This window comes from Schistocerca piceifrons, chromosome 6, assembly GCF_021461385.2.
Source record: "Schistocerca piceifrons isolate TAMUIC-IGC-003096 chromosome 6, iqSchPice1.1, whole genome shotgun sequence".
Lineage (NCBI taxonomy): Eukaryota > Metazoa > Arthropoda > Insecta > Orthoptera > Acrididae > Schistocerca > Schistocerca piceifrons.
The window spans coordinates 526,958,027-526,985,539 of NC_060143.1; the positions used below are offsets into that span (position 1 = coordinate 526,958,027).

Consider the following 27,513-nt stretch of genomic DNA (forward strand, 5'->3'; position numbering starts at 1 on the left):
TCGTAAATTAGGCATTCTGTGCAGAGCCATGTGTCATAAAAATTCACCTGTTTTCGCGTTTGCCGATACTGCAAATAGGCCTATGAACCACTTCCATCGGCCACCTCAGTTGTATAAGAAACTCCAGCATCCGAGAAACGTTTATAGATAGATTCTTTACTACACCTCATAGCTAGGACTAACAAGCAGAGGCGATTTTGATAAGATTTTTAACATTGTATCTGTTCGCATGTTGCCATAGGAAGCGACACGACTTTGGAGAAAATCATCTTCCCCCTGCCAAAACTTAAAAAACCAGTAATTGGCGGTTTCTTTTTTCTTCAGAGATGCAGCTTTCTTAATCACCCTGGTTCGACATGAGTTTGTGCAGTCGTATGGGAGGGGAGATTTAGCGTCTCTAGAGCCCTGTGATTGGCTCAATATGGTGTGAGGGCGGCGTCGTTCTTGCACTTCGCGGGAAATCATTTTTTTTCTGGATAGGTCGGAAGCACTCGGGTGGAGAACTTTGGTCTGGTAAGTACCGCTGGTAGAAGCTCTGGCATGTGTGGTTGGTACTTGGGACCTGTCCTGAGACTGACTTCACTTGCGAGTAGTTTAGACTGGGGAGCCTGTGGTGAAGTTCTTACTGTACTGACAGTGTGACTTTAAACGTCTCGAACTGCTCGTTTGCCGTTGTCACATTAATTTGTTCGTGTTCTACCAGTCTTTACGTTTGGTATCCTTGTGCACTCTGTCGTATAACTGAGGCAAATTGGGCCTTCGTACGACCAGTGAAGGGGGATGTCACACACTGAAATCTACCGTGATTTCAGGTCTCTGGTACAGAGCAAATTGCTATCCGTCTGCCTGATCGCTAGAGGTTTTTGCATTTCTTTCGTGGCCGCGATCAATTTACATGTGCCGCCTCACGGCTCAACTCCGCCACACCCATCTCTCCAGCAGCAAGTTACATTGCCACACGAAGCAAACGGGGCAAGGTACTGCCACTTCAGCATTGTCAGGGTGTACAGACCTCAATCGCCAGTTGGTCTCAGCTGCCCCTATGTAGAGAAACCACAGTAGATTTGATCAATCAAAGTCTGCTCAGCGTCAGATCAATTCAGATTGTGATATCCACATTTTTAGGGCCAGAGTACTTGACTCACTTCTGCCGCCCAGGATTCTTGTCCATTGTAGTCTTAAACCACCTTTGTTGTTTGCAGTATTCAGTCGATAACTTGTTTAGCATAATTGATGTCTGGTTTAGTACAATAAATGATGTTAGTAAATTTTGCTTCATTTTCATTTATATACTCCCCACAGGGTTACCTTTCAGCCTAATCTGTAGAGTCAGACTAGTGACAAAATGAATCATTTGCGACCTATGGCAGTTTATATCTCATTAAAGACATTTCCTTTTGAGTGACCATGATGACATTGTAGCACTGTGAAAGACGGTACATTGCATGGAAGATCAGCTGAAGGTAAGAGACAACAAGTCACTCTCTCACTAGCCTCTATATTCATGGGTACAATTAGCGTTGATTTTACACCCAACATATCGTTTTCGTGAGACGCCATGCAGTTATCAGCATGAGCAGGCATTGATGGGAGCATGTAGATTGTTAAAGCATGCAGGATCTTTTTTGTGTCTCTCCTTCAGTTAGCGTTTTGTCTAGAGCTGAGAACAAGCAGACAACGTGGTCATTTAACAGTTAATTTTGCATTGGGCGTTTGGGGCCTGATTGCCATGTGCAGCTGTTAGGGACAGGAACCTCTCAAATCACTTACCATGGACAGAATGCTGTTCTCAAGAATTCCTTGCACCGTTGTGCAGACAATGCGTTTGGTCGAAGAGGCGAAAAATAGCTTATATGGACCTGACTGTCAGGCGCCTCTTGCCACAGCAGGGACAGGGGGCACGGGAGAAATCTATGACGCCCAGCCAACGCATTAAGAGTGCTGTCAACGCACTTTGTGAACAGGGATGGAGTCCATAAAATTCGCGAGTTTCCATATGCACTGTGGACAGGATGCTGTCGAAGCAGCCATCAGATGGTGTCGTCCCTTTGCCCCCAAAGTTTTTTTTAGGAAGCCTCAGGCCTTCAAAACAGTTTTAGAAGCAACGTAACATTTATGGCGACTCTGAAATGATCTGTATTGGATCACTCTTCTCTTAGTTTGCCGGGGCCCCTGGTAGGACACGCGGTAATGTTCAAGCCATCCACAAAATGATCTCCATGTTAAACGTGTTGCACACTTTAGAGCTACATGGGAATTCAAATAGTGGCCATGGGAAAAACAAGGATGGATGCACAACGTCTCCTCCTCTCTGTGTCGGAATTTGAGAGTCAGGGATCGGCTGCTTCTCCTGAAAAAAGAATAATATGGTTAATTTTGATTAGAATTGGCCAGTGAGTAGAGAAGATGAGTTAGAGAGGAGACATGGAACTCACGGAGTCTTATGATTGGCACAAAACACTTGCAGGGGCAGTTGTGGGACTGCTTTTGTGGAGTTTACCGAAGTTTGACGGGAAGTTGTAAGTAGGCTGTTTAGGTTTTTATATTGGTAACGCCACGTAGCGCTCTGTATGAAAATCACTGGCTGTGCTGTGTGCAGTCTGTGGCCGGTTTGCATTTTGTTGGCTATTGTAGTGTTGGGCAGTTGGCTGTTAACAGCGCGCAGCGTTGCGCAGTTGGAGATGAGCCGCCAGCAGTGGTGGATGTGAGGAGTGAGATGGCGGAGTTTTGAGAGCGGATGATCTGGACAGAGACAGTAAATGTCTAAGACTGGATGACATGAACTGATGTATATATTATGACTTTTGAATACTATTAAGGTAAATACATTGTTTGTTCTCTATCAAAATCTTTCATTTGCTAACTATGCCTATCAGTAGTTAGTGCCTTCAGTAGTTAGAATCTTTTATTTAGCTGGCAGTAGTGGCGCTCGCTGTATTGCAGTAGTTCGAGTAACGAATATTTTTGTGAGGTAAGTGATTTGTGAAACGTATAGGTTAATGTTAGTTATGGCCATTCTCTTGTAGAGATTGTTGAAAGTCAGATTGCGTTGCGCTAAAAAATGTTGTGTGTCAGTTTAGTGTTGATCGGAATAGGTAAAGAGCGAAATGTCTGGGTACGTTCAGTTTTGCTCAGCTGTTTGAAAATCAAATAATGTAAGAGATTTATCAGCACAGTAATTCATAAATTTTTCTAAGGGGACGGTTCAAAGTGAGGAGAGGAGAAACTTCGTCTTTTGATTCAGGTAAAGACTATTGTTATGGGTGGTTGCTCTTGGGACAATTGTCCTGAGTGTGACTTTGCACCAGCATGGACTTGACTTGGGAGCCTTTGGTGAGGACTTCGCTGTACCAACAGCTAATACCTGAGTCATCTCGGACAACTCACTGTCCTGAGGGCAACCATCCTTGACAGGTCTGCCGCCTCGACGTTTGACCTCCTTGCGCATACTGCCCTACAAGTGAGTCAAATTGGTCCATGGTATGACTGGCGAACGGGAGAGTCACACACTGGAATCCACCAAAATTTCAGAGCTCCATTAGCGAGTAATTGCGACCTATCTAACAGATCTCCAGCCTTGATTTTACATATTTTGTTCCTATGATAGGGAATTGCAGGCGCCTCACATCGCTGCTATGTAGATTCCTGAACCACGAATGTCACCTGAGACAGCACCGCACATCGAGAAAAGGGTTATTGTATTCCTGCTCCGGTTTGCTAGGAAAAACAAGAGGACAACCTCGCCACTTGTTCTCAGCTGCACCTCTGTGTGGAATAAATCCATCAAACTCTATTCAGTGTTAGATAATTTCAGACTGCGGTATCTGTATTTTGAGGCAGAGTAAATAGTTCAATCAGAAAAACTTTAACCTTTGCCAGTGACCCACCACCCAGAGGAGTGTTAACTGTTTATTCCATATTTGTGCTGCTATCAGTTCATGTTCTGTTTTTTCATCATGCTTAACAAGTATTTTTTTCCTATTTTTAATCAATAAACTTGTGCCATAGCTTTTATAAAAGGTCAATCCTGCATTTATACACTAATCACCCCTCAAAAAAATGATTAAAATAATGACAGGGCCACCATTTCATTAATATTATTTCAGCATTCACGTTCATTTAGATTATGATAAATGTGATAACCCCTAATGCAAGCTGTTATTAATTAACACAGTCAAAGGGCAAAATCAATTTAGCAGACGCACAGGGTTGTTAATTAAGTGGGGTGTTTACTACTTAAAGTGATTGCTGTCAGGGCGATAACTCATAGTTGCCTGTCGGCTTCCGAAACGTTTTGCAAGCCTAGTGTAGTCTTGCAAAGGGAACGGATAGACACTATAGATAAGAAGACGAAAATCAACAAAAGTAAATTAAAGGTAGTGAAATGTAGTACAGTTATATTAAGAACTGGTTCACCAATTAAATTTGAAAAAAAAAGAAAGGTGCGATGAGATATTTCTGCTCTTTGGGTAGCATTATAGCTGTTGGTGACAGAGGTGGAAAGATATGAATTACTGACTGATAGTAGCAAGAAAGACATTTTTGAAAAAGATATGTGTTAGGATATCTTTTTTTGGAAGACTCTCTTGAGTGCACTCATTTATGGAAATGAAACTTGGACATTTAGCAATACAGGCAGGCAGTTGACAGAACGTCTTTTGAAACGTGTTGAATGAAGCGATACTGAGTCTAATCAGACAGGAAAGCGTTTATAGTGCACTTTACAGAAAGAAGGTATAGGGTAACAGTACACACTCAGAGTCATCAAGGAGTAGTTAATGTGGAAATGGAGACACGTGTACAAGTGATGGAGGGGATGAGGGGGACTATAAAGGGACATCAAGGTTGCACTACTCTAAGCAAGGTAGCAGAAGTGAGAAGGCTGGCCCGGGATTGACTTCAAAAAATGTTTCAAATGGCTCTGAGCACTATGGGACTTAACTTCTGAGGTTATCAGTCCCCTAGAACTAAGAACTACTTAAACCTAACTAACCTAAGGACATCACACACACCCATGCCGGAGGCAGGATTCGAACCTGCGACCGGCTGGGATTAACTTGCAGGAAGAGCTTCATCAAATCAGTCTACGGACTAAAGACAATAACAACAACAGCAATCACGTAAGGTTAGTTGTAGAGAGGGTAATTGAACGGCGTCTGTTTTTTGGGGACGTATCTGCGTAAGTGTAACGCACCTACAAAAAGAGCAGGCATAAAAGATTCGTGAGAACTATTCTTGATTACTTCTCGGAAGTCTGTGATCTACAACCCATCACATTAAAGGGTAGACGTCGAAGGAAATCAAATCAGAGGCGATATGCTAGATTTGTTCGGTCTCGTTGCCATCAATACAATGGTGTCACGAAATGCTCTGTGAGTCGAAATGGATATTCTTGGTGAGAAGAAGACGATATTTCCAAGAAACGGTGTTGAGGATGTCTAGAGTCCCAGTCTATTAGACAGACTCCAGAACAAGCGTACTGCCTTCAATATAGGACCTGTAAGGACAAATAAAGAAAGGTTAAGGGGGGGGGGGGGGGGTTGGGTTGGGGTTGTTTGGGGAAGTAGACCAGACAGCGAGGTCATCGGTCTCATCGGATTAGGGAAGGTTCAAATGGGTCTGAGCACTAAGCGACTCAACTTCTGAGGTCATCAATCGCCTAGAACTTAGAACTAATTAAACTTAACTAACCTAAGAACATCACACACATCCATGCCCGAGGCAGGATTCGAACCTGCGACCGTAGCGGTCGCTCGGTTCCAGACTGAAGCGCCTAGAACCCCACGGCCACTCAGGCCGGCGATTAGGGAAGGACGGGGAAGGAAGTCGGCCGTACCCTTTCAGAGGAACCATCCCAGCATTTGCCTGGAGTGATTTAGGGAAATCATGGAAATCCTAAATCAGAATGGCCGGACGCGGGATTGAACCGTCGTCCTTCCGAATGCGAGTCCAGTGTGCTAGCCACTGAGCCACCTCGCTCGCAAGGAAGGTTAGGTCTCGTACAGAGGCATACAGGCAGTCATCTCCGATTGGAATAGGGAAAAGAATGACTAGCACTGCTGCAAAGCACTCTGCACCATGCGACGTACGCTGGAACCGAAACGTGTACGAGTACGCTGGCGAGTTTAAAAAGTGTGGCCACTTGCTTAACGATGTGTCGATCCATCTATGGAACGCAGTATACTGGAGTGAGTCGGCGTAGCACCGATTCGACAAGTCTTTGGTAGGTTTCCCCATGTGTGTGCCACAAGATGTCTACACACGGGTCACGCCGTTTCCGTAACTTACGAGCCGGTGGTTTGTGGCACGGAGCTGGTTCCCGCTAGAGTCTCAGACATGTTCCATCGGGTTCGGAACAAACGAACTGAATATGAGTTCGTTATCACACTTCTTACGGCTCTGTACAGCATGAGTCTGGTATTGTAACACAGATAGCTATCCTGCTGGGAACGGCAATAGCCCACGAGGAAGACATGTAGAGTGAAGGAATACAAGTCTTCCGCAATAGTGATCTCGTATTCCGCAGCTGTCATTATGTCTTAGATTACTGTCACAGAGACCATTTAGGTCCAGGTGAATGTCCCCCTGGCATAATTTTGGCCCTACAGGCCCGCGACTTGGCGCAGTGCACGTTTCGAGTAGCCATTCGCCCGTATGGCGGCGTACCCACACAGCATCATCGACCAGATGCAACGAGAAACTTGATTCGTCTGACACAGGCAACACGTTCCACCTTCAACAATGTGCGTTGAACGCCGTGCTCCGAAGCACATCCGTAACGCTCTGTCCTACGCCAAAGTCGCCTATTTCATTTGATTTCCCCATCTGTTGTCGTCTCATCGCTAGTTTGCTTCTCTAGTCGTCTCTGATCGTCTTGTATACCACGTCACATGCCCAGAGAAAGATATTCGTGAGGTGTGCGCTGTAATGTACTCCTTCTTTTGTACTTGCAGCTTATTGTCTACATTAGTCTTTTATGAAGATTTGAGAGAAGCGAAAATTGCAATATACTTTGTAGTTTACTTAGCTTTTCTTGCATAGTTGGCTCCAGTTCCTCTTGTCTAGGGGTTTGATTCTTGAAGCTAAAATTCTCACATTTTAGGTCTTCATGTACTGATCTAAATAAATTTGAAGATTGTTGTTTCAGAATTTTTGTTGTTATGTTAATATATTTTCTCACATTTTAGTATATCATACAGTCTTTTGTTTTTCACATTAACAAAGCCGAAATTACATTGTTCGCACAGAATACGAAAATACGTTCGATCACATCATAGGCATGCTTACCACTGTGTCACTCAGGGGAAACAATATTCCAAAATGGTTCAAATGGCTCTGAGCACTATGGGACTTCTGAGGCCTTCAGTCCCCTAGAACTTAGAACTACTTAAACCTAACTAACCTAAGGACGTCACACACATCCATGCCCGAGGCAGGATTCGAACCTGCGACCGTAGCGGTCGCGCGGTTCCAGACTGTAGCGCCTAGAACCGCTCGGCGAACCCGGCCGGCAGACAATATTCCAAATGGCTTAGTTTTTCTTGACAAATGAATTTCTATTAGTTTCTATTATATTATTACTCTCGATTATTATTTCATAAATGAATCCAGAAATAAACATTGTAAACAGTACAGGACTGCGTAATTAATAATAGAAATTTTAAGTGTGCCAATAATTCGTAACTTCTAATGTTTCTAAAAAAAAATAATTTTAACTGTACATGCAGAACTAGTACTTATCGAACTTCGAGAATAAAACATTTTATAAAGTAGTTAATTGTCATAAACTTTCGCTTGAAATATAACATACTATGTATAAAATTATATTAAAGTTTTCCGAAAAGCAACTGGGATAATACTGACCTGTTCAAAATTCCAAAAATAGTACTGGTATTGACAAGTACTGTTGAGTAAAAGAAATGCTAGAGGACGATGTCCCGTTACAGTGTCTTGTGGTCGGTATTTAGCCTCCTGAAAGGTGAACCCATTGCTTTGACATTCGTTCACGATAGTGGTCCAAAACGTAACCAGCAGCCATGCTGAACACCTCGCGCTGTGCCTTTGCCGCCTTCATTGGTTTCTGGGCGCCTCCACAGGTGTCTGCGAAGATCATCAAGCATACCCCTCTCTCTTGGGTGCAGACAACGGGTCGCCATTGACCCAGGTTCGCTTGCTAATCTTTCACCCCCGACGATGCTTGGCGGCTTGTAGGGCCGTTCGTAATGGACGGGAAGAGGTCGAGATGATCACGTACAGAGAGTTGTGCACGATCTGGGACGACACAGCGCTCACGGTTGGCTCCATAAAAGCAGAGAACAGTCCTGCTGCTAATCCGTGCGAACCATAACTAGTAGGCAGCGGCCATCAGCTGGTGTTGTTGTGCTTTGTCTCACACAAGTGGCTGAATGTTCGAATGACGCCACTGTGAGGTACGCGATTGCGGCGTGTAATTTCCTGTTCGTGCGCTTGCAGTAAAATGATGATGCGTGGATGCTCTAAGCTTTAAATGACAATTAGAAGCCCGTGTACACAGGACGCACTGTCTCGTTCACAATTAGGGACACTCGCCGTTCTACAGAACTGCATCGTAAATGCTATTTCAGTTTTGCCTCCATTACACACGTGGCTGTAAGTAGCAGCCTCCTGTGGGGAAAAGAGTGTTCAAAAAGAGTTTTCAGGTCAAGAAAGCAAAATGCAAGTTTAAATGTGGTGCATAAGTTGATATGCACAGTTTATTTATCTTTTCCTTGCCTACGATAGAGCCACTTTGCGGCTTTTCGTACGACTGTAGCAACAACTCCCAGCTGTTTTACCATGTGACCGATTATGTTTTCCATCTCCGAAGATGTTGATCTTAAAATTTGCTTACACCTTTCGTTTCTTGAGTATCCGGTCTGCCGTAGAAGCCGTCCACGAAATGACAGTACTTCTACATCAACATATATAATACACTACTCACAGTATGGTGCACGGCGGAGGGTACCTTGTATCACTTTTGGTCATTCCCTTTCCCGTTAGAGCGAGGAAAAAAGGCTATCTATATGCCGAGTCCTTCAATTACAACCCATTGCCTCTTACTTTTATTCAAAATTTAAACTCTGATTTAGTTCGAACCCGGCACCGAGGACGCTTCGATTACTAATCAAACGCACTATCCCTAACAGCTGTGGCATCAAAGTTACTGACTAGAATAATAAACAGAAGCATGGAAAATGAAATTGAGGATCTCTTAGATGACGATCAGTTTGCCTTAGGGAAGGTAAAGGCACGAGAGAGGCAATTCTGATGTTGCGGTTGATAATGGAATCAGGACTAAAGAAAAATCAAGACACGTTCACAGGACTTGTCTGCCTGGAAAAAGCGTTCGACAATGTGAAATGGTGCGACATGTTCGTAATTCTGTGAAAAACAGGAGTAAGCTATAGCGAAAAACGCGTAATGTACAATAAATACAGGAACCAAGTGGGAACAATAAGAGTGGAAGACTAAGAACGAAGTGCTCAGATTAGAAAGTAGAAGACAGGGATGTAGTTTTTCACGCTATTGTTCAGTCCATACATCGAAGAAGCATTGACGGATATAAAATAAAGATTCTTGAGTGGAATTAAAATTCCAGGTGAAAGTATATCAATAATAAGTTTCGCTGATGACTTCCTCAGTGAATGTGCAGAAGAATTCCGAATCTGTTAAATTGAATGAATAGTCTAATCAGTGTAAAATATGGATTGAGAATAAATCGAAGAAAGACGAAAGTACTGAGAAGTTAGCAGAAATGAAAACAGCGGGGAACTTCATATCGAAATTGGTGACCTGAAATAGATGAACCCAAGAACTCCGCTACCTAGGCAGCAAAATAACCCGTAACGGACGGAGCAAGGAGTACATAAAAAACAGACGAAAATGGAGAATTTCTGGCCAAGAGGGGTCTACTAGTATCAAACATAGACCTTGATTTGAGGAAGCAATTTCTGAGCCTGTACATTTGGAGCAGAGCAGTGTACGGTAGTGATAAAGAAGAGAATCGAAGCATTTGAGATGTGGTGCTACAGGAGAATGTTGAAAATTATGTCGACTGATGAGATACGGAATAAGGATGTTCTTCGGAGACTCGGCGAGGAAAGGAACATATGGAAAACACTGAGAAAAAAAAGGGGCATGATGGTAGTATATCTGTTAAGACATCAAGATATAACTTCCATGGGGCTAGATGGAGCTGTAGAAGGTACAATAAGATCTCAGAAAAAGACGGATATTGGAATACATCCAGCAGATAATTTAGCACCTAGATTGCAGGTGCTCCTCTGAGACGAAGATTTTGGCACAGGAGAGGAATTCGTGGCGGAAGACCGATGACCCTAAATGTACGTTAGTAGCAGTAGTATCGTTACGCAGTCAGCTGGAAAAGTCGGTTCTTTAAATGTTCTCAATAGTTGTCCGCGAAAAAAGTCTCTTCTTCCCTCCAGGGATCCCCATTTCAGTTTTCAAAGCATCTGCGTAGTACAACAGTACTGATGGGATCTACCGGGAACAGATCTAGCATCCCACCTCTGAATCGCTTCTATGTCTTCCTTTAATTCGCCTGGTGTGCCTCCGAAACACTGCAGCAGTACTTAACAATGGGTCGCACTAGTGTTTTGAATGCGGTCACGTTCTGTATGCTCGCGGGTCTCTACATGACATTAGCCAGGTGTACCAACTTCTTTGGCTCTTCAGTGTATTTCTCATACATTTAGCAACTTTGTACATATATATGGTTTTCAAAATAGTGTCGAATACTTTGAGAGGTTCTAGTACTCATCTCAACAATAAAAGTGCCATAAACATGGGTCCGGAAACGCATACTTTCCGAGATAGCCGGCCGGTGCGGCCGAGCGGCTCTAGGCGCTTCAGTCTGGAACCGCGCGACCGCTACGGTCGCAGGTTCGAATCCAGCCTCGGGCATGGATGTGTGTGATGTCCTTCAGTTAGTTAGGTTTAAGTACTTTTAATTTCTAGGGGACTGATGACCTCAGATATTAAGTCCCATAGTGCTCAGAGCCATTTGAACGATTTTCTCCAACACGTGTTTGTGGGAAGGGCTGCGCGACGCTTACTTGCGGATATTAGCACAGTCGTTGCATTAACGCTGCCTCAGATGTGTCGACAGGGTATTCTGAGGTCTTACTCACAGTCCTCTACCTACCATTAGGTGGTCTGCAGTCGTTTTTGTGAGCCTTATTGTACAGTACTGTCAGTACTGGTTACGTGTCATGGTGTTTTACCTTCTTCCAAAGGTTGATTCACTTACGTGTCTACTGTTATTGCGCTGTTTATACGTGCAAATGGTGTAATGAATTTACATTTTCTCTCTTCCACCACTTGTTATCAATGGCAGCCTACTACTCGACAAGTGAAATGGCGGATATCATATTCTGCTATGGTTTAGCAGACGGACGTAGCCGGGGTGCCCGTGCCCTCTACACTGAAAAACATCCATAGCGCAGAGTGTCCTCTGGTAAGCTGCTCGGCGGACTTTTCCAGCGGCTGAGGGATACATGGTCCCTTGCACCTCGGAAGACTGGGAGTAGAAGGCCCCGCACATTCCTCATGCCTGACATGGAGGAGCATGTGCTACGTTTGGTGGAACAAACCCAAGCGAGCAGTGTGCGAGAAGACGGTTCTGTCAATGGCTGTTGCAGAAGTGCCGCAGATCCACTATTATAGGGCCATACTTGCTACCACAAAGGCTAACTGGGGCTCGTTATGTGGACTTTGTCATTAATGTATTATCTACCTTGATGGAGGCTGTGCCACTGCAGCAACGAATCCAAATGTGGTTCACACATGGCACACCAGCACTTTCGTCACAATCTGCGCGAACAATTGACGGAGACATTCAGGAATGCTGAATTGATCAGAGTGGGGGGGGGGGGGAGGGGCACACCTTCGCTTTCTCGTTCCCTAGACCTCAATAAGCTAAAATTCTTATTATGGGGACACCTGGAGGAATTGGTCTACACCACGCCAATCAACGCATTTTCAATGCCTGCCATCAGGTACAACAACCGGGTATACTTCGAAGGGTGCGTCATTCCTTACGCCTGAGGGCAGAGGGATGCATTGTCATTGTCATGAATGGACGCCACGTTGAAAACCTCCTGTAACCACGTCCTTATCGCAGAAAGGATGCATTTCTGGACCCATGTTTATTGGACTTTTTTTCCTTGTTTCGATTAGCGATAACACCTCTCAAAGTATTCAACATTTTTTGTTTGAACATCCTGTATACCACCTGTATTGCTACCCACGCAACTCAGTCCTTATGACGTCATATCTCCTGAACTGTGTGTCGTAGAATGACATAATTTGCAGGTACATCCAGTGGTATATGTAGATACTGTCTGCAAAATGTGTTGCGAACAGAGACAGTAGTGAATAAGTAATAAATTAAAATGTTATGCAAGAAACGGCGGTTTTACAAGTATCTCAGAGTATATATGTTGTCGTATCTTCTGAACTATGCATTGTACAATGACACATTTTTACAAGTACATTCAGTGGTATATTAAATACTGTGTACAGAATGGGTTTCAAACATAGACGGTAGTAAGAAAGTAATAAATTGAAATGTCATGCCTAGTGCGGCAATTTTACTGAATGAGCTCCGAAATTGTAGTAAGGGATCAACTCTGTTCTTTACATTATTTTGTCGGAAAGAGGGGTGTGCTTTCATTTTCAAATTGTGGGTGAATATAGTCTTGCTATTTACGAGTCGTGAGTTACAATTCGTTTGCCTCTCACCCCCCTTTCACCCCGATCGATAGATAGGTGGTTGTTATCCCTGCAGTGGTCCTTCCCACACAGTAAATGATATGTGTTTCAAGTTTAGTTGAAATTGATCCAGTGCTTTAGGAGAAGATATGGAACGTACATGCATAGTGCACTTTTACAATATGTATGGCACGTAATCTTCATCTTATCTGGTGCATGAGGACGTCATCTCGCCCTGTTTTGCTATTAAGATAGAAGGAGGAAATAGAATGCCAAAATAGAATCATTCCGTTTGGCAGTCATTCGCGCTCGATGCGTCAGGAGAAACAGCGTAATACCTACCTATACTATAAAAAGCAAGAACTCTTCTTATCAGCTTGGAGCTATCAAGACGACACAGAAATTTTCTTGAAGAAGAAAACTGGAAGTTACTGGCTATATATTTGAAAAGATATGACGACACAAAATGGCATCTCACAATTACGAGGAAAATGACTGAACATTTTTCAAGCACGACTTTTCAAAAAAGAAAAAAGGCAGTAATTTCCGGAAGAACACACAAATTCGATGACTGGATTACATCAGGTGACAGGGTGTTTTGCAAAAGGAAGCGGAAACTTTTTTCGCTCTCAAAAAGTAACAGCAATGCGGAATTCCTAACCCATTTACAACAGCACAAATTAGTTCTGAGATGTGTCATAAGAGGTAAAAGTTAAGTAAAATGACGAATATATTATGAAAGCATCTTATAAAACTAAATACATGTGAAAAGCTGCGCTTCGTCTTACAGGCAAGAAGACAACTAAATTAATATAGTGTTATCACGTAATGAAAAAAGGGTCACTTATCCTAGGGGCAGTTGGAAAAAAATTCCATACCTTTTATACAAATGTTGTTGATAAATTAGTGAAGCAAAAAATAAAACCCACCCAATACTACAATCAAAGATCTATCGTGTACTTACATAAGCAATCTATCCTTGTTTCTCAGCCCAGAATACCCGACTGAACTTCTAAATACCATTAAACCGCGTAAGGCTACATGTTCAGATGCTGCCGACGGTATTCTCGATTATATAATAAAAATATCAGCAAGGCACATACTCAAGTGGTCCTTCAAATGGTTCAAATGGCTCTGAGCACTATGGGACTCAACTGCTGAGGTCATTAGTCCCCTAGAACTTAGAACTAGTTAAACCTAACTAACCTAAGGACATCACACACATCCATGCCCGAGGCAGGATTCGAACCTGCGACCGTAGCGGTCTCGCGGTTCCAGACTGCAGCGCCAGAACCGCGCGGCCACTTCGGCCGGCAGTGGTCCTTCCCTCAAGCAGCTAAAACAGTATAAGTAGAACCTCTATAGAAAAAAGATGATCAGCAGTGAATGCGAAAGTGTAGGCCTGAGTGAAAGTTGTTGGAGGATGGAGGAGGATATTAGTGTTTAACGTCCCGTCGACAACTAGGTCATTAGAGACGGAGCGCAAGCTCGGGTGAGGGAAGGATGGGGAAGGAAATCGGCCGTGCCCTTTCAAAGGAACCATCCCGGCATTTGCCTGAAGTGATTTTAGGGAAATCACGGAAAACCTAAATCAGGATGGCCGGAGACGGGATTGAACCGTCGTCCTCCCGAATGCGAGTCCAATGTTGGAAAGTTGTTAGTTTCAACTGTCACAAACTGTAATAAATATATTAACCTGCTGAAAGGCGTACGGAAATTCGTAAAGCATCATCTCTGACAATATTATCATTTTCTATACTTTTCTCTATAAATTGCAAGGTAATCTAATCATATCTTAATATCGTTATCATAAAATCTGATATGTAGCCACAAAACTTGTATTATGAAAACCATTAGTCCGACATTACAGTATTCCAACATTTTCTGGAACCTCCTACTATCGGACATGTCAGTATTCTGATAGAGAACAAAAACAGAAATTACTCTTCCTGCAAATCATGAAAAATTAGTTCTCCATTATCTGAATTCGAGTTTTAGAATTTTCTCTGTCTTCTAACGACTATACCGCACTGCTCTTGTATGCAGCAGACAGCTTATTTTGTCTTGCCGTTGCAACTGCGGGACCAGCGACATGCTAAAATACTTAAACAGAAGTACTGCGATCCTTACAGAGTGCAATGCATGGTGACAACTACTGAAGCAACTACTATATATATATTTATTATTATGAATTTGGCCAGCTATGGACCGCATACAACTTAAGACATGTGGTGTATCTTTTTCTTCCGTTCTTCCCAGTACTTCTTCATTTTCTGGCCAACTGCTAGTCTCTGCTCATCTGTCCACACTCTCTTGGGTCGAAGTTTTGGTGCATCTTCTTCATAGTTTGCGTTTTCTATAAGTAGCCTAAAGTTATTCCTGTCACGTATTATTTCTTCTGTAACACCTATTTTGTTGGCGTCTTTCTTTACTCCTATCCATCCTACAGTTTTTTTCAGCTTACTAACGTAATTAAAAATTTTCTTTGTAATCCGTGTTTCTTCCATTCTTTTTAAATGTCCACAAAATTTTAGCCGTCTCTACCTCATTGTATCTGTGACCTTTTCTGTATTTTTGTATAGGTCTTCATTTCTCCTTTTAATCCACCTATTTTCCTTGTTTTTCTCAGGACCTAGAATTTTTCTTAATATTTTTCTCTCTCTGTTTTTTCTAGTTCTCTTAATTCGCCTTTGTTATTCAATGTTAGGCACTCTGATCCATATGTTGCTTGTATCCTAATAACTGAATTATAATGTTTAATCTTTGCTTGTATGGATATTGATTTCTTATTGTAGTAGTTTGGTGCTACTTCATATGCAAATTCAAACTATTTTATTCTTTCTTTATTTGTTGTCTTATCCAGTCCATTGGCTTGGATCCACTCCCCCAGGTATTTGAATCTATCAACTCTTTTAATTTTTCCATACTTTGTTTTCATAAACTTTTCTGCATTATGTTTGTGTTCTATATACTCGGTTTTTTCGTAGGATATTTTTAGCCCAGTCTTTTCAGCAATCTCGTGTAACATATGAAGCATAACTGTTGCGTCTGTTCAGTTTTCAGTTATCAGTGCCATATCATCCGCAAAGGCTAAACATTTTACTTCAAATTTGTTCTTTCCTTGGCCCATGTTTTTACTCGGCTTAAGGCTAGTCGACCAAACCCCTCCTAATCATTCAGTATCTTTATATATATACGGTCAAGGCAAGCGGCTTCTCTCCACGCCAGGTTCATCCGACTCCTCTCAACAATCTCAGACTCAAAGTGTGTGTATGATGCACATAACAGCAGAGTCAGCAGCCAGCTTTCCCGAAAATCGAACGTCCAACTTCCATGTGTCACTCATGTCAGGAATTTCATAAATTATTGAAAAAATGTTTGTTTCACAACTGACTATATGCATCCACAACAATAATATTAATATATGTAAATGGAAGATGGATGGGGGAGAAAGGAAAAGAAAAGGAAGTGAAGGGATTACACATGTCAGCTGCACCGGGACATTACGCGAAAACAGCAGCGACTAGTGGAAACGTGTGCCGCACCGACATTCGAATCCGGGATCTTCTGCTTAGTAGACAGGTGCGTTGACCACTGCGCCATCCGGGACACAGTCCCTACAAAAGAACAGACACTACGCATTCATATAAGTAATATCATTTCTGGCCATCATCACGGCTACAGGCCCAAAATCTCATCGAAACACTTACTTTCAAACTGACAAAAAGTGGTTTAAATGCAATGGACAATCACGCTATAACGTCAGCGTTATTCATAGACCTAAGAAGTTTATTTGATGTAAATGTTCTTTCTGACAAGTCGAAATGAACAGATACCATCTTAGTATATACACTCCTGGAAATGGAAAAAAGAACACATTGACACCGGTGTGTCAGACCCACCATACTTGCTCCGGACACTGCGAGAGGGCTGTACAAGCAATGATCACACGCACGGCACAGCGGACACACCAGGAACCGCGGTGTTGGCCGTCGAATGGCGTTAGCTGCGCAGCATTTGTGCACCGCCGCCGTCAGTGTCAGCCAGTTTGCCGTGGCATGCGGAGCTCCATCGCAGTCTTTAACACTGGTAGCATGCCGCGACAGCGTGGACGTGAACCGTATGTGCAGTTGACGGACTTTGAGCGAGGGCGTATAGTGGGCATGCGGGAGGCCGGGTGGACGTACCGCCGAATTGCTCAACACGTGGGGCGTGAGGTCTCCACAGTACATCGATGTTGTCGCCAGTGGTCGGCGGAAGGTACACGTGCCCGTCGACCTGGGACCGGACCGCAGCGACGCACGGATGCACGCCAAGACCGTAGGATCCTACGCAGTGCCGTAGGGGACCGCACCGCCACTTCCCAGCAAATTAGGGACACTGTTGCTCCTGGGGTATCGGCGAGGACCATTCGCAACCGTCTCCATGAAGCTGGGCTACGGTCCCGGACACCGTTAGGCCGTCTTCCGCTCACGCCCCAACATCGTGCAGCCCGCCTCCAGTGGTGTCGCGACAGGCGTGAATGGAGGGACGAATGGAGACGTGTCGTCTTCAGCGATGAGAGTCGCTTCTGCCTTGGTGCCAATGATGGTCGTATGCGTGTTTGGCGCCGTGCAGGTGAGCGCCACAATCAGGACTGCATACGACCGAGGCACACAGGGCCAACACCCGGCATCATGGTGTGGGGAGCGATCTCCTACACTGGCCGTACACCACTGGTGATCGTCGAGGGGACACTGAATAGTGCACGGTACATCCAAACCGTCACCGAACCCATCGTTCTACCATTCCTAGACCGGCAAGGGAACTTGCTGTTCCAACAGGACAATGCACGTCCGCATGTATCCCGTGCCACCCAACGTGCTCTAGAAGGTGTAAGTCAACTACCCTGGCCAGCAAGATCTCCGGATCTGTCCCCCATTGAGCATGTTTGGGACTGGATGAAGCGTCGTCTCACGCAGTCTGCACGTCCAGCACGAACGCTGGTCCAACTGAGGCGCCAGGTGGAAATGGCATGGCAAGCCGTTCCACAGGACTACATCGAGCATCTCTACGATCGTCTCCATGGGAGAATAGCAGCCTGCATTGCCGCGAAAGGTGGATATACACTGTACTAGTGCCGACATTGTGCATGCTCTGTTGCCTGTGTCTATGTGCCTGTGGTTCTGTCAGTGTGATCATGTGATGTATCTGACCCCAGGAATGTGTCAATAAAGTTTCCCCTTCCTGGGACAATGAATTCACGGTGTTCTTATTTCAATTTCCAGGAGTGTATATAGTTAAGGCTCACTGGCCACTTGACCATCTTCTTCTTCTGTGCGGATGCACAAACAGTGCCCGAACTCTTACGGGAATCGGCAATGCGCCGCGAGCAATGAGTATAATGGGCGCGGGGCACTACGAATGTAGTGCGGGACAATACGTTGAGAATGTGGGTGTCGCGGGAGGCGTGCCAGAGATAAATCCCTGCAGTCGCGCTATCCTCTGTGTCCTCGGTGGCTCAGATGGATAGAGCGTCTGCCATGTAAGCAGGAGATCCCGGGTTCGAGTCCCGGTCGGGGCACACATTTTCATCTGTCCCCGTTGACGTATGTAAGCAGCTAAGGGTGTTCATTTCATTGTAACGTACAACTGTGTCTGAACACAGTGTACCAAACACTCCTAAAGGTGAGCCTCCGCAGCCGACAACCCATGCATGAGCCAAAGTTAATACCACAACATCGGCATATGAGACTGAAATGGGCACGTGACCATCGGCACTGGACGTTGGTGTTATGGCAGAGCGTTGCACAGTCTCATGAATCCAGATACCTTCTTACCCATGCCGATGGGAGGGTGCGAACCCGTCGCCTTTCACGGGAGCAGCTCCTTGACACCTGTACTGTGGGACAGAGACAAGTTGGCGGTGGCTCCATCATGCTCTGCGTAACATTCACGTGGGCAGCCATTGGTCCAGTGGAATTCGTGCAAGGCAAGGAGTATAGTACACTGGTTTCAGACCACGTACCCCCCCCCCCCCCCCTTCATGACGAATATGTTTCCCGATGGCCAGCGGCATTTTTCGACAAGATAATGAGCCATGTCACGAGGCCGGGAGTGTGATGGATTGGTTCGAGGAACACAGTGACTAGTTCCAATCCATGTGCTGCCCCCCCCCCCCCCCAAACTCTCCAGATCTGTATCCGGTAGAACACATCTGGTACGTGATTGATCGTGGCTTTGGAGCTCATTGCACTCCTCCACGGAGTTCCCGTGAGTTACATCTCTTGTGTGTGCAGATACAGTGCCAACTCCCTGTAGCGACCAACCAAGGCTTCGCTGTTTCCATGCGACGACGCGTCACCGCTGTTATCCGTGCCAAAGATGGGCATACGGCTGTAAGGTAAGTGGTACAAATGTTCTGCCTGATCAGCCTGTATTGGTAAAGAGATTTACATGGACAAACTTGTGTTGGCAGAAGAGCCAACACCGTGTTACTAGTGGTGGCCGATATGCACGCGTTTTAGCTCACGCAGGCTGGCGTGAGGAGGGAACAACTATACTGACGTGAGGTCTGGAACATGACAAGGAATTAGAATTTAGAAAGCGGACGTAATTAATTTGATACTTAACTTTAAACCTTTAATGATGAACGTCGCTCTTGACGGTACATGAGTCACAATATTATCTGTTCAGAAGACATAGTAACTGAATATGGCGCCTTGCTAGCTCGTAGCAAATGACGTAGTTGAAGCCTATGCTAAACTGTCGTCTTTGCAAATGAGATCGTATGTAGGCAGTGAACCATCGCTAGCGAAGTCGGCTGTACAACTTGGCGAGTGTTAGGGAGTCTCTCTAGACTAGACCTGCCGTGCGGCGGCGCTCGGTCTGCAATCACTGATAGTAGCGACAGGCGGGTCCGACGTATACTAACGGACCGCAGTCGATTTAAAGGCTACCACCTAGCAAGTGTGGTGTCTGGCGGTGACATCACACAAACAAATAAAAAATGTACAAATTTTTCACTATAATGATGGATACAGTTTTCTGAAAACCGTAGACAACTGTTATGTTCATTTAGCATCTGCATTGTAAATTCGTTCTTTGGAGCCGAAAGCGGTTTGGCGACACGCGCAGAGCAATACCTAGGTGAGTTCAAAAGAAACTGCGCAATGTGGGAATTCTATACTCAGGTGAAATATTTTGAAAATTCTATTTGTTAAATCGAAGAATTAACAATGCTTGTATTAACTGCTTATTAATGTATAAATTAGCCTCGGCAGCATACAAGCACTGTAGCACATAACAGATGTTTCAATGAAGAGATAATTTTTAAGAAGTGAATGTTTGCCTCAATTCGCGACGGCAAATTCTGACCACAGAGGATTATGTACAACGTTTGACAGAGGATAAATCTAATTGATGGAGTAAAGACCTTCTTTCATGTGTCCTGTACAGTAGTTTTGTTACCTCATGTTAGAGTTTTTAGCACTCCGTAATAGATTTGACCACTGCAACAGCACTCCAGCTATGTGCAATTAGTAAGCTAACAACAAACTCCTGAGAGCGAACACTTTCGAAATATCTATCTTTGAGTCTGAAATCTCTGCTTGCGAAGTAACAGATTACGTTAAACGTCTGGCTCTTCCACTGTTGGGCATGGATGTGTGCGGTGTCCTTAGGTTAATTAGGTTTAAGTAGTTCTAAGTTCTAGGGGACTGATGACCTCAGATGTTAAGTCCCATTGTGCTCATAGCCATTTGAACCATTTGAATCTTCCACTGTTACTAACAATAAGTTTTGCACTGCATACGAACTGCATATTATTCAGTGACTTACAACGACTACAATTAACACCCAAGTTCTTTTCTGTACTGCTTCAGCAATAGGTACTCCACCAGTTATATAACAATTGTTAGGAAAATAAACACCCGGCGAAATGATACAGTAGAAGAAATGTTGGACCAGCCATTCAGCCGTACATCCTCTGGTTGCCGGGCGGAATGAGCTGTATATTGGGTAAACGTGGCGCAAAGATTGTTTACAAACCGACCAAGAATAACAAAAGGAACCCAACTGCACTGTCAGTAGTATATCACATGCCCTGTAGATACGTAAAAGCCTATGTTGGAACGACTGGACGATGCATGAATACCACGATTGTCAAAGACGTATGGTACTGCAGGTTGAGACGGGTGGAGAAATCGACCGTAGCAGAGCACTCGCTAAGCGAGACGGACCAACTTACAAAATTCGTTAACATAGAGGTTCTCGATGTGGAGAAGCGCTACCACGACGACTATAGTTTTGACAAGAAAAAAGAAACCTCAAGATAAACTGATCCATGATTCCCCTGCTGCAACGACTAATCGTTCCAAGTAATATCGCAGCAGCTACAGTGACAATGCTGATCTTGGCGTGAAAAGTATATATAACCGCTGGCCACGTGCTCGACTCCAGACTGGCACTGGTAATAGAGGGTGAACCTTTGAGAATAACAGCTAGTCGTGATTTTGAATAGTCAGAGTACAAACTTCAGTCGAATATTCCTAGACATCGAAAAGTGGCCATGGATCGTCAACAGTATTGTTATTCTAATCAGCTCACTTTCCCTTTCGGTTTAATGCAAATATTTTTAACTTCTCTGAGAAATTTTACACGACTAAAAGAGGAAACTAAATGAGCATTACCTAAATCACATTTTTTTCTTCGATTTTTCCCCAACGCATCTCCACTGCACTACAAAAACCGCGATACTCACTGGTGTGAAAGTTGTTACCGTGCGACGGCTGAAGACACACTAGCGTCCCCTGGCTACGGGAAAGCCGTTCGTCAATTGAAGTGCGATAAGATTAATGTTTGTTTTAAATTCCTTTTCTACTTAATATCCGAAATAGTTGTTATATTTTTGTGTCCAAAGAATTTGTAAACTATCAACAAGGCTGAAGAATCGTAAAATGCATGTAAACCGAGCCTAAATTTGTGAATGAAATTACAATGTATTCATGAAGAAAAACTCTCGAAACTGCATATAACTGCAATTTATCCCGCTGAAAACAAGAGATTGTAAACCCAGTACTTCATCCATAAACCGCACATGTTTCTGTTGTTGACTGTTTATGTGACTGCATTTTCATATGCAACCATTTTGTTTAATACACTGAAGCGCCAAAGAAACTGGTGTAGCCATGAGTATTCAAATACAGACATATGTAAACAGGCAGAATACGGCGCCACCGTCGGCAACGCGTATATAAGACAACACATAACTGGCGCAGTTGTTAAATCGCTTACTGCTGCTACAATAGCAAGTAATCAATATTTAAGTGAGTGCGAACGTGGTGTTACAGTTGGCACACGAGCGGTTGCTCACAGCATAACCGAGATAGCGATGAAGTGGGAATTTTGACGTACGACCACTGCCGTGTACCGTAAATATCAGGAATGCGGTAAAAAATCAACTTTCCGACTTCCCTGCGGCCGGAAATAGATCTTGCAAGAACGGGACCAATTACGACTGCAGAGAGTCGTTCAACGAGAAAGAAGCACAACCCTTCCGCAGATTGCTGCAGATTTCAGTTCTGGGCCATCAATAAGTGTCAGCGTGCGAACCATTCAACGAAACATCGTCGACTCGGGCTTTCGGGGCCGAAGGTCCACTCGTGTACCCTTGATAACTGCACGATAGAAAGGTTTACGTCTCGCCGGGGCCCGTCAACACCGACATTGGACTGTTGATGACTGGAAACAAGTTGCCTGGTCGGACGAGTCTCGTTTCAAATTGTACCGAGTGGATGGAGGTGTACGGGTATGGAGACGACCTCGTGGATCCACGGTCCCTGCATGTCAGCAAGACATTGTCCAAGCTGGTGGTGACCCTGTAAATGCGTGGGGAGCGTGTGCACTTGGAGTAATATGGGACCCCTGACACCTCTCTATACGACTCTGACAGGAGACACGTACGCAAGCATCCCGTCTGATCGCCTGTATCCATTCATGCCCATTGTGCATTCCGGCAGACTTGGGCAACTCCGGCAGGAAAATGCGACACCCCACACGTCCAGAATTGCTACAGAGTGGCTCCAGGTACATTGCTCTGAGTTTAGACACTTCCGCTGGCCATCAAACCTCACACACCTGAATATTATTGAACATATATGGTGAGAGGCACCCACATGCCTTGCTCATACTGTGGCATCAAGCAGTCAGGCCTGCAAGATGAGTGGTCTGCCAAGCGAGTGGATTAATTCTTATTTATCGAGTAACGTGAACTCTCGTACTCACAATTTAGTTACAAATTATCCTCCTGTATGAATAATACGCAACGGAAACACGCATCTGACTATCAGTAATTTACAGAACTCTGTTCACTACGCACTGGCAATACCACATTTTCTTTCCTTTTTATTTAACGGCTTTTATCAACACGTGGCCATCGCACTGAATATGAGTGGCGCACACATTATAAATTCTGGATATCATGACAACATACAATTCGAAGGAAAAGGCCACTAATCTTTTTCTTTTCACTATCTTATTTATTCCGATAAATTCTGTAACCTAAACACACAAATTCTATAACCTACAACAATAACACATGAGAAATTCCGCCCAGTGGGCATGGCTTAACATTGGTGATTCTCTACCTTATGGTCTCGTAATTATTTAACGCTACAGTGCACTTTCTGGATAGGATGGTGGATCTTTTATTATTTCTCACACTTCGATTTCACAATCATCATCACGAAAGTTTCCTCCAGATCGAGCAGTACAAAAGGAACACGCATAACCCAATAATCTTTTGAAACTACCTCGCTACTCTCCCATGCAAACCACACATACCCAAATTACATGACATACACCACACTACAATATGAAATACTACACAGGGAATAGTCACAACATTATCACTTTCAGCTTTCCCACTTCAATTAATATTTATCCCAGTTTCACACGACACTGCCCCACTTCGTAATTCTACTTTCCTACTATGAACTCTGGAGATATATGCACGTCTTCCTGTGCAATGCAAGCCAAGTGGCGTTGCCGGATAGACGGCCGACTCATCTTGCTTCTCTCTCAGAGTTTGAATCTAGCGTCACACGGAATCATATCACGCAAAGTAATATTAAGAACGTATTCATCACACACTGATACCATGGACGAGTACTTCTCTTTATCTTTTGTCTCATACACAGTTTGAGACTCACACAGTACTCACCACGTGGAAGTACTCGTCTCTAATTTCAAGTCCTGCACACGCCATTTCTTAAATATTTCAACTTATGGTACACACGCGATTTCTTAAATATTTCAACTTATTGTACACACGCTAGTAATTCAGCTTAACTTAATCACACGGAAGTATTTCAACTTATTGCTACACGTGGTTTCATTGTGACCGTTGGTCACTTCCGAAGATTACTACAATCCCATTAATATTGCCTGCCTGACATTTAATTCTCCCCACAAAAGTTCCTGAAACAGAGAAATTATTATTTCAAACTACTCTTAAATATTCCACATGCATACCATGTCTCCATTCTTTTGTCTTTACGGAGCAGAACTAAGACAGGTCTTAACAGCACAAGATCCAGCGGCAGAGTGCCGAAACATGGCTGTTCTTCAGGTCCTCTCGCACCTCTGCTGAAGTGGGGGAGCACCTTGCTACCGTATTGGTCAGCCACATTTCAGGCGCTCAAAGCTCAGGTAAATTTCATCTCTTTGGTCCCACCAAAGGTGGCCAAAGAATCGTCTCAAAGATGATCATATATTCACATTCACTATCTGCGGTTAGCAGACGACCATACATTCATTCATTTCACAGATCTCACCAAACTGGATGTAGGGATTTACTTTGTGGCAGTGCACATGTGATTAATTAAATAAATAAATTGTCATTCATTCCCACACTGGTATCCGGCTTCGCTGTATTAATTGAAATTGAGTTATTTTACAAAAAAAATGTGTTGTTCTGACAAAAATAATGAAGTATGTTGTACCTATTTTCAATGTAGGGCGGTACTGTACCCTTTCAATTGGATGGCTTGCAACGAGCTGTTCAAAGGCTTCAGCTCGGCTACCTGGAGTTTCGGGTTCGACCATCGACGCCCACCAACTTTGGACTGTTTATGACTGGAATAACGTTGCCTGGTTGGATGAGTCTCGTTTCAGTTGTATCGAGCGGATGGATTTGTATGGGTATGGAAACAACCTGAATCCATGGACTCTCCATGTCAGCAGGAAACTGTTCAAGCTGGTGGAGGCTCCGCAATGGTGTGGGGTGTGTGCAGTTGGAGTGATAGGGTACCAGTTGTACGTCTAGATACGACTCTCAGAGGTGATACGTACGTAAGCATGCTGTCTGATCACCTGCGGCCATTCATGTCCGCTGTGCATTCCGACAGATTTAGGGAATTCCAACTGGACAATGTGACACCCCAGGATTCCTATAGAGTGGCTCCAGAAACACTCTTCTGAGTTTAAACTCTTCCACTTGTCACCAAACTCCCCTGACATGAACATAATTGAGCATATTTGGGATGCCTTGCAATGTGCGTTCAGAACAGATCTCCACCCCCTCGTGCTCTTACGGATGCACGGACAGCCCTGCAGGATTCATGGTGTCAATTCCCTCCTGGACTACATCAGTCGAGTCCATGCCACATACTGTTGTGGCACTTCTGTGTTCTCGCGGGGGCTCTACACGATATTAGGCAGGTGTGCCAGTTTCTCTGGCTCTTTAGTGTATAGTTACATCTTCTTAAAAAGTCGCCTTTGTTGGAAAATTTTGACGTTCGTCGTTCTGATGTAGAAACGATTGCGGTATTGGTGTCGGGAAACAGATGTATTGTTTTCATCTTTGTGGTAGTTGTATCTTCAGCAATGCTTACGACAGCACGTCTGGTACGTTAATTGACGTATGTACTGCAGTTCGTACAATTTTCCTATTTGAAGAATGCCTAATTTGATTTGTTTGGAAGTGTAGTAACCACGTTTTGTGTAAATAAACGACCTCTTTCTCGAGTTCATCATGTCTTCTGCTGTTTACTATTTCTTGTTCTTAAAAAGAAACGTTATTCTTCGGTAAATGTCTGCAGATTACACGAAAATTAAGTCCTGAAGTGTGCTGTGGTTTATATCTGTTGCAGTCCTTGGGAACCTGTAGAATGTGGTGTGTTCTTGTTACTGCCATAATTTATTGTGCTACGTCAGCTCAGTCATGTTACAGAGTACAATAGGAACGATATTGTTCGCATTCGTCAGGAATCACATTCAGCAGCGTAACTTCCTGTCCGCTATGCACTTTGCCGCTGCATTGTGTAACGAAAAGGGCAGGGCCGCTGGGTTGTGGCAGTAGCCCTCCTACCGCGTGCGCCGCCTGGGTCTTTCGCTGCAGTGGAAATCGACCACACGCACGTCGCGTGCTCGCCTCCTAGATGTATGGCTTCGGAAGTCAATCCACGGCTCAAGCTGCTAAAGCCGCCGTTTCGCCTCTCACATTTCCTTCGCCGGTCGTCTGCCTGGCTTCGCATTCGGCATGACCTTCACGAAAAGCCTTGACAAGCACCAGCTAGTTGCAGAACCTAGATTACATACGAGCTGCAGTGCCATTTGGGTCTTTGCTTTTACTTTTGTTACTTTTAAAATTTCTTACTTACGCCATGTCGTGGCTTGGAGATAAGCCTAAATCAGAATATCTAACGTGACACAACATCTACATCTACATTCATACTCCGCAAGCCACCCAACGGTGTGTGGCGGAGGGCACTTTACGTGCCACTCATTACCCCCCTTTCCTGTTCCAGTCGCGTATGGTTCGCGGGAAGAACGACTGCCGGAAAGCCTCCGTGTAATTTTACATTCGTGATCTCCTCGGGAGGTATAAGTAGGGAAAGCATTATATTCGATACCTCACCCAGAAACGCTAATGACCGTAGCAGTTTTGCGCCCTAAAACCATAAGAAACAAAATAAAACCTCTCGAAAACTGGACAGCAACCTACACCGTGATGCAGAGCGCCTCTCTTGCAGAGTCTGCCACTTGCGTTTGCTAAACATCTCCTTAACTCTATCACGCTTACCAAATAACCCTGTGACGAAACGCGCAGCTCTTCTTTGGATCTTCTCTATCTCCTCTGTCAACCCGACCTGGTACGGTTCCCACACTGATGAGCAATACTCAAGTATAGGTTGAACGAGTGTTTTGTAAGCCACCTCCTTAGTTGAAGGAGTACATTTTCTAAGGACTCTCCCAATGAATCTCAACCTGGCACCCGCCTTGCCAAAAGTTAATTTTATATGATAATTCCACTTCAAATCGTTCCGTACGCATACTCCCGGATATTTTACAGAAGTAACTGCTACCAGTGTTTGTTCCGCTATCATATAATCATACAATAAAGGATCTTTCTTTCTATGTATTCGCAATACATTACATTTGTCTATGTTAAGGGTCAGTTGCCACTCCCTGCACCAAGTGTCTATCCGCTGCAGATCTTCCTGCATTTCGCTGCAATTTTCTAATGCTGCAACTTCTCTGTATACTACAGCATCATCCGCGAAAAGCCGCATGGAACTTCCGATACTATCTACTAGGTCATTTATATATATTATGAAAAGCAATGGTCGCTTAACACTCCCCTGTGACACGCCAGAGGTTACTTTAACGTCTGTAAACGTCTCTCCATTGAGAACAACATGCTGTGTTGTGTTGTGTTTGCTAAAAACTCTTCGATCCAGCCACACAGCTAGTCTGATATTCAGTAGGCTCTTACTTTGTTTA

General features: G+C 44.1%; 1 non-coding gene across 1 annotated transcript; it reads left to right on the plus strand.

The window, feature by feature from the left end:
• Positions 1-18,239: 18,239 nt before the first annotated feature.
• On the plus strand, positions 18,240-18,313 carry Trnat-ugu. Its single transcript has one exon. It is a non-coding gene; the product is annotated as a tRNA-Thr (tRNA).
• Positions 18,314-27,513: the final 9,200 nt, after the last annotated feature.